The sequence below is a fragment of the Saccostrea cucullata genome, unplaced genomic scaffold, assembly GCF_032062105.1.
Source record: "Saccostrea cucullata isolate Sc308-1 unplaced genomic scaffold, CSIRO_AGI_Scuc_v1 ctg13228, whole genome shotgun sequence".
Lineage (NCBI taxonomy): Eukaryota > Metazoa > Mollusca > Bivalvia > Ostreida > Ostreidae > Saccostrea > Saccostrea cuccullata.
The window spans coordinates 5,661-13,936 of NW_026920649.1; the positions used below are offsets into that span (position 1 = coordinate 5,661).

General features: G+C 31.8%; 1 long non-coding RNA gene across 2 annotated transcripts; it reads left to right on the forward strand.

The window, feature by feature from the left end:
- The first annotated feature begins 1,662 nt into the window (after nt 1-1,662).
- Nucleotides 1,663-7,416, forward strand: LOC134254580 (uncharacterized). Of its 2 annotated transcripts, XR_009989337.1 has the most exons (4): nt 1,663-3,253; nt 5,739-6,319; nt 6,784-6,869; nt 7,008-7,416. It is a non-coding gene; the product is annotated as an uncharacterized LOC134254580 (long non-coding RNA). The 2 variants fall into 2 exon arrangements; XR_009989336.1 differs by lacking the exon at nt 1,663-3,253 and having other exon boundaries at nt 5,535-6,319.
- The last annotated feature ends 860 nt before the right edge of the window (nt 7,417-8,276 follow it).

Below are 8,276 nucleotides of genomic sequence, written 5' to 3' on the forward strand. Positions count from 1 at the left end.
GTTAATCCGCGGAATTTGACCAAGTGGAAGTAGTTAAATGTACGGTGTTTTTCGATATTAAGCAATGCCAGAGACTGAATGATTAAATGCTGGAAAGAAACTCATGAAAATACCATTTTATCCTTCAGGTAAGAATGAAAAACAAAATCTTTATTAAAATGGAAATCATTAAAGCTATTCAAAAGCAAAGACAGAGAGAGAGAGAGAGAGAGAGAGAGTTCTTTTATCAATCAATCACATAAGACGATTTATGGAAACGGGTCGTTTTTTTCTAATAAAACTGATAAATCAAACAGCAAAAAAAAAAAACAAAACTTTATAATAGGAATAAAATATCTTAATTATTAATTCAATATGGTTTGTCAAATTATTCGTCAATAAAAGCGATCCGACTAGATTCATTATCTTTTTAATCGTGACTTTTCTTGTTAAGAAAAAAAAATGATTCACCTCGAGGGGATTAGTTACCTTTCAGGTAAGATTTCAATTTAACAATACTTTATTCAAAGCAGCAGTGTTGTGTCATAATTGTTTTGATTAAACAATATAAAAGGACGATAATAAACCCGTAGACCATTATTATTATTATTAGTAGTAGTAATACAAATATTTATAAAACGCCATATATGTATATTTATTATAAAACAATCATTCTAAAGTAGTGTACAACAAAGTAAATATACATTTATAAAAATATGAAGACAATATAAGGAATAAAATAATATTGAATAATTTAATTTTAGTTGTAACACGTCATTTGATTAGGCAAAAGATTTTATCCATTTCGTATAGCATAACTTGCCTACGTCACAATGAGTTACGTCATTAACGTATTACTCCGCTTCGCGGTTTATAAAGTGTAAACTGCCCCAAGTTATATTATATCGGATAACTTAAGTTGAAATGTTTCATTTCTTAAATGTCATAGGATATTAAAATTTGGTATTTATAAAAAAAATTTAAAAAATTAAAAAAGTAGAAAAAATGTGATGAATAATAAGTTTTGAAATAAGAAAAAAAATATATAAATACAACTGAGCAGAAAAAAATCTTGATATTAAGATAACATATTAAAGAGTCACAAATATGCTCTTGCATAAATCACAATTCCATAAAAGTCTATAATAACACACCAAAGATGAAAATTGTATCAAATTTCTCCATGAAAAAAGTGGGTTGTAAGATATTTTAAAAAGTGTGAATAGATGGATATGAAAGCAGATATGAAGGTAATAAGGCCAGAGGGATGCTGCACAGCCACATTAAAACGTCTGTTGCCATACATTGCGGTCTTTGCAGTATCAGCTAGTTTGCTGATCTAAAGGAACGGCCAGGTTCATAGATGTTGATGAGCTCTACAATGTATTTTGATACCATGCATCTTATAGCTTTGATTTGTAATAAAAAGATTTTTATACTGGATGCGTTTCTCGATTGGAGGCCAATGCATAAACATAAGAATAGGAGTAATGTGCGTCCTTCCGGTACGGGTAAAATGATATTTGCCGCTATATTCTGTATGCACTGCAATTCGATTAGATCAAATGTATTAATACCACAGAGCATGGAGTATAGAGCATTAGCATAGTCGAGCCTAGACAACATACGAGCAAAATTCCTCCGTAATCATTAGCCGTTTGTAGCAGCACGCACGAGACCGAGGTTCTTAACACTGGTTGTCTCCCTAATGACGGTGTCATTAAAGTTCAGATGGTGAGATGGAGAAGTTAACTTGATGTTTAGGAGCAAAAACTATAAAGTGTGTTTTATCCTCATGAATTTTTAGCATATTGGTGCACATCCACTTCTCGATTTCTTAATTATCAACTCATTTTCCTTACAAGTATAATTTTTAGTATATTGCATAATAAATTTTAATTTTATTACGGTTAACGAATTTTGTTATAAATGATAGAATTTAAACAGGTAAGAATTTTATATGTTCAATTACATTTGATTTTGTTTATGCATATATATTTCAGTACTGATTAGTTCTAAAAATTGGAATTTAATTTCAGATTTGGTTTTGCTTAACATTCTTTTGTTAAAAGAAGTATCCTTGACAAAAACTCATGAAAATGCATGTAATTTCTCATTGGAAGTAGACAACAATGTTTAATATTACATTCTAACTTCACTCACTTGGGTAGTACTACTACATATATCACTTTTCTTTTTCTTCTCCCTGTTTTCTATTTGTTTTAAAGGTACGTATCAAAATGAAAATGCACATGGCGATTTTTTTTTTCATTTTTGCTGTTCAATTCATTTCATTCCAATAGTATAGAGAGAGGAGTGAGGAGAGAAAGGATGAATATTTATATTGCGTGATTTTATATTTGTTTTATATTTGCTTTATAAACTGAGCTGAAATGATGTATATTCGCGAGGATTGTATTGATGATTGCAAATATGAATTAACACAAATTGAACTATAGAACAAACTTTCAGAAAACGATGTTCATTGTCTCTTGTTAATTCGAGCATAGCACGCATAGAAGAAAACTGTGAGTAACATTTTCAGGTTTTCATTGAAATTGTAACGACTCAGTTAACCTTGAATTCATTTATCGGTTCAAACATTTTAATGCCTCGCTTTTTAATTTAGTAACAAGGTCATGATCTGTAGTTCACAATTTTGTCTAGAATATATAACATATACTATTTTGTCTAGAATATAGAGATGATGTCCTGCATGCCAGCCTCAGGTTTTTGCTTTGTGTGATACAAGTATAATAAGTTCTACTGTAATTTTGGAGGCAGAAAAAATCCTGAAATTGTTCATGTATTTATTAACATGTATTTTGTCTGCACATAACTAATTTTGCTTATTTACATGTAACAATAACTATTCAGCGTATTATTTACTTGTAAGCCTACAAAATTTTTTTTTTTTATTATTTTAAAATTACTCTTCTGATATATAATTTCAGAAGTAAAACGAAAAGAGCTTCCTTTACAAAATTTATTTGATTTGATTTCAATGATGATTATATGATTATTGATAAGATTTTTTCTCAATTTTGAAAATTCCTTATTTTGTATATTAGACTAAGTATTGTTTGAAACGTCATTATTATGATACAATGCATCTTTTAAAACACTTTTTAAGCAAGGATCATGTAAAGTTGGGGAATCAATTTTGTCTCATTTATAATAAAGATATAAAATGTATTTTAGGCATCATAATCATGATTAGTGCTGTCCTCACATGTCTTTTGTCCTAGTATTCAGTAGTTTCGATTAACAAGAGGTATGTATATGAAAAGGGGGTTTACAAAGCGCTTTAATACGAAATATCTATAAATTTTCATCAGAGAAATGTTCATGGAAAAAAGATATAATTTCCGAAAATTTGTTGTAAATAATATCAACAGTAACAATTTTGGTTCATTTTTTATTGATCTACTTATTGACTGATTTTATATTGCTTTTAAAACAATTTAGGGTAAGCAAATTTTGCGGTGAATGTTTCAAATATGAATGGTTGAAGTATCTATTATACATTAAGGATTCTTTTAACTCGAAAATTAAAAAAAAGAAGAGGCCAAGGGGCCACAGCGCTCACTTGAGCACATCGGCTTAGAAAAAGCACATATCAGATCAGAAGTGAAGGTTTACTGAGGTAGGGGGGGCTTGAATTTTATCACCCAGAGGATCATTATTTGAACGAACTAGAATCTACACAACGTTAAGATGATTCCATATAAATATTACTGATATTATCATTGATTTGAAGTACTTGAAAAAAAGATTTCAAAAGGTTTCCCTATATATTCCTATGTAAAACTTAGGTTGGCCATTGTGGCCCCACCCCACCCCCGGGGTTCATGATTTGAACAAACTTGAATCTACACTACCTGAGGATAATTTCACATGAGTTTCATCTTTCCTGTCTTAATGGTTTTAAGAAGAAGATTTTTAAAGATTTATTTTATTTTTTCCTTTGTAAAAATTTGATCAGCCATATTGGCTCCCAGCCTACCCCCAGGTTTCACGATTTGAACACATTTGAATCTACACTACCAGAGGATGACTCCACATGAATTTCATACATGTATATCCTGGCCCAGTGGTTCTTGAGCAGACGATTTTTAAAGATTTTTCCTATATATGCCTATATAAACATTTTAACGGCCATTATGACCCCATCCTAGCCCCAGAGGTCATGATTTGAACAAATTTGAATGTATTCTATCTGAGGATGATTCAAGTCGAGTTTCATCTTTACTGTTCCTATGGATCTTGAGAAGAAGACTTTTAAAGATTTTTCTTACAGTTTATATTCCTTTGTAAAATTGAGATCGGCTATTTCGGCTCAATCCCTACCCCCGGGGGTTAAGATGATTCCATATAAATATTACTGATATTATCATTGATTTGAAGTACTTGAAAAAAAGATTTCAAAAGGTTTCCCTTTATATTCCTATGTAAAACTTAGGTTGGCCATTGTGGCCCTACCCCACCCCCGGGGGTCATGATTTGGACAAACTTGAATCTAAACTACCTGAGGATGATTGCACATGAGTTTTATGTTTCCAGGCCCAGTGGTTCTTGAGAAGAAGCTTATTAAAGATTTTTCCTATATACTCCTATGTAAAACTTTGATCGGCAATTTTGGCCTCACCCTATCCCCGGGGATCATGGTTTGAACGAACTTGAATTTACACTGCCTGAGGATGATTCCACATGAGTTTCATCTTTCCTGGCCCAGTGGTTCTTGAGAAGAAGATTTTTAAAGATTTTTCCTATGTACTCCTATGTAAAACTTTGATCGGCCAGTTTGACCCCACCCTACCCGCAGAGGATCATGATTTGAACGAACTAGAATTTACACTACCTGAGTATGATTCTATATTTTAAATATTACTAATTATGGATTTAAAGTACTTGAAATGAAGATTTTAAAGGTTTCCATATATATTCCTATGCAAAACTTTGGTTGGACATTTTGGCCCCAGCCTACCCCCAGGGATCATGATTTGAACAAAGTTGAATCTACTCTACATGAGGATCATTGCACCTTGGTTTCATCTTTCCTGGCGCAATGTTTCTTGAAAAGAAGATTTTTTTAAAATGCCATTAATTTTTCACTAATTCATAATAATCTTCCCTTGGTCCTTCATTTGTACGCATTTGAATCCCCTTCACCTAAGGATACTTTAAGTTTGGTTGAGATTGGCCTAGTGGTTCTTGAGAAGAAGATGAAAATGTGAAAAGTTTGCGACGACAACGACAACAACGACAGACGACGGACAAATTTTGATCAGAAAAAGCTGACTTGAGCCTTCGGCTCAGGTGAGCTAAAAATAATCATTTTATAATTCTTAAAATGGAGTTTTATCAAATTCTATAGGAAAATTTAACATTTCGGGGGAAAATGATAGGCCCCAACAAACTCATTTATTTCAAACCCACACTGACACAGGTAAACGATAAGAAGACTGGGAAGCGAGGTGCTAACTGCTTACAAAATTAATTATACCCACGATATCTTGGCGAGTACAAGTCATATGCATATGTTAATTTTTTTTTTTTTACAAATTTAAGTGAAAGATAAGTCTAGTCAGTGGATCAATATAATAAAGAAACCAAATTTGTAAATTAAAATATGATATTAACAGCAACATTTTACTTTTATAAACTTTCAAAATTGAAAAAGGTCCTAGAGCAGGAGAATATTCTCATCTTGTACGCTTCCATGTACACTTTTTCATGACATTTTTCAATTCTTCAAGTGTCGAAGTAAGTTATCAATATCTGACATCATAAAAAAATCATTAATATTTGAACTCCCCTAATCAAAGTTTGTGCCGCCTCAGCTGTTGGAAAAACAAACCCATGCATAAATGTAGCAACCAAGGAAATCAGTTACAAATAGACGTGGTTGTCAGTCCTTATTATACCAGAAAACTGATGTAAGAAATACGTCAGGTATTTAAAAACCCGTTTTCTTTCTCTATTTTTACTAAATAATGTTTGCTTAATGAAATTTGAAGAGAATTGTTTCCGATCATGATAAGGGACAAACGGCGGACGTCACTCGTCGGAGAAGGGGATGTTTACCCCTCCATGTCACCTGATCCCTCCGTTGAAGTTTAAGAAGTCTACAAGTGTATGTTGCTTTGCTCGTTAGTTGTATTGCTTGAATAATGTTCGCTATTCCAATATACTTAATTTTAATATATTTCTTTTTCGCAAGGGGTTTTTGTCTCTCTTTAGAATAAATCTCTCTGAATAGAATCCTGAATGCCATCTGGAAATACATGTATTCGATATACAACTGCATGCTCTACGTATGAGCAATTTCTAAAATGAGGTAAATTATTGACAAACAAGTTGATGAAACAAGAATATCAGTATTTTCGTTTAAAGTCATCATTTTTAAATTCTAAGTTCTATGGTCGATTCAATGACCTTATCAGCAAAAACAATTTATCACTGAGTCATGATATAATGCTGAACGACGTTTTTCATACTCATTAAATTGTTAGGCCATTATTTACACAGTGATTATCGACGGATTTTTCGTTATTTCCCAATCAAGACAAGGAGTACCCGTGACCCGTAGGTGTGACCCGTCGGCAGGGGATGCTCACTCTTCCATGGCACCTGATCCCACCTCTGATGTATTAGAGGTCTGTGTTTGCTCTGCTCCTATTTTGTATTGTTGTATGAACTTTGAGCTTGAAAACTGTTTGTTATCTCCATATATCTCATGTACAAACATCAGGAACCAATTTGCTTCAGTTTTGAATTAAATTTAGCCCGTTTAAAATTTAGAGACCCAGAATTGTACTTTAGCAGAGCCAGACGACACACCCCAAAATCCTGTGTGAGCATTTTATCTACATGTACTTCTGTACCAGGTTTGTACTTAACGTTGTTAAACATCAATATGTGTTGAAAGTTTATATTTATTATAACTAATAAATTTTCTTTCCTTCAAAGATTAACTTTCTTTCTCTAAATTTAACTTCTATCAAAACTATGCATTATTTTTAAAGGTGTATCTTAGAGAACTACTGGATCAAGACCAGGCGTGAAAATATATGGATGAGCAGTATTAGATCAGTGATTAGATACAAAGATTTAACCGAGAACAGACATGAAAAGAAAAGAGGAACACGACTGGATCAGTGATTAAATAAACAAAATTATTCCAGACCATGCGTGGAAAATATGGACATATTTGATCAGTGATTAGAAACAAAATTTTATCCTAGACTAGGCGTGAAAAGATATGAATGAGCACTATTGGATCAGAGATTAGATATAAAATTTTATCCTAGACCACAGGCGTGAAAAGATATGGATGAGCAGTACTAGATTGGTGATACAAAATGTCAACCAAGAAAAGGCGTGATGAAAAACAGATGTATGACATTACATCGAATTCAATGCGTTTTCACTCCGTAGCCCTTTTTCTATCAACATTTTGCTTGATTTTTTGGCGTTTAGATTTTAAAATTTATTTTTTTTTTACAATATTTGTTGTTCCTTCGTTTATTTATCTGGCTTTTTTGTCAGCCTATATTTTTCGTGAATTTGTTATTCATACTTTTTCAAACGTTTTTTTTTTTCTGTATTCTTTTCTTTATTTTAGTGCAATTAAGTTGTATAATTTAACACACTTCCTCGTATTTTTAAACTTTATTTTAAATATTTAAAACATACATATACATAAAATAAAAAAAAAACATACAGCAGCTGGAAGTATTGAATATTTCAAGAATAGCTAGGGCTGTTCAGAAAAATTTCGGACAACGTCAATGAGCAACACATAATAATATGTAGAAAATATTTACTTTGTTGGTGTATTTTGTTTTATAATTAAACAAAGAAACTTTTAATGGATTATTCTAAAATTAACTTGTTTTGTTTTTCAAGAAGCACATTTACAACATTGCAGCTTCAAAAACATGACGTAATGATTTTCTCCAAAATGCTATATACCTTGACATTTCACTCAAGTCTAGCTGGCTGGCGTCACACACACACTCTTTATAAAAACTGTATTTACCACTCGGCATTTAGTTGACTTATAACTGTTTTAGTGGCATTCATGTAGTAGGGTACAGTTTTTGTTTATAAAATGAAACAACAGTTCTAATTATGAACGTATAAATTGTCTTCGTTTTGTGTCGTTTTACAGAGTTATGACTACCCAAATATATACATATTAATCAATTGCATCCACTAAAGCAGTTTCAAATTTTGAGTAAATTCTCATGATAGATTGAAAATTTCATATTCAAACCATTCAAATTTATTTT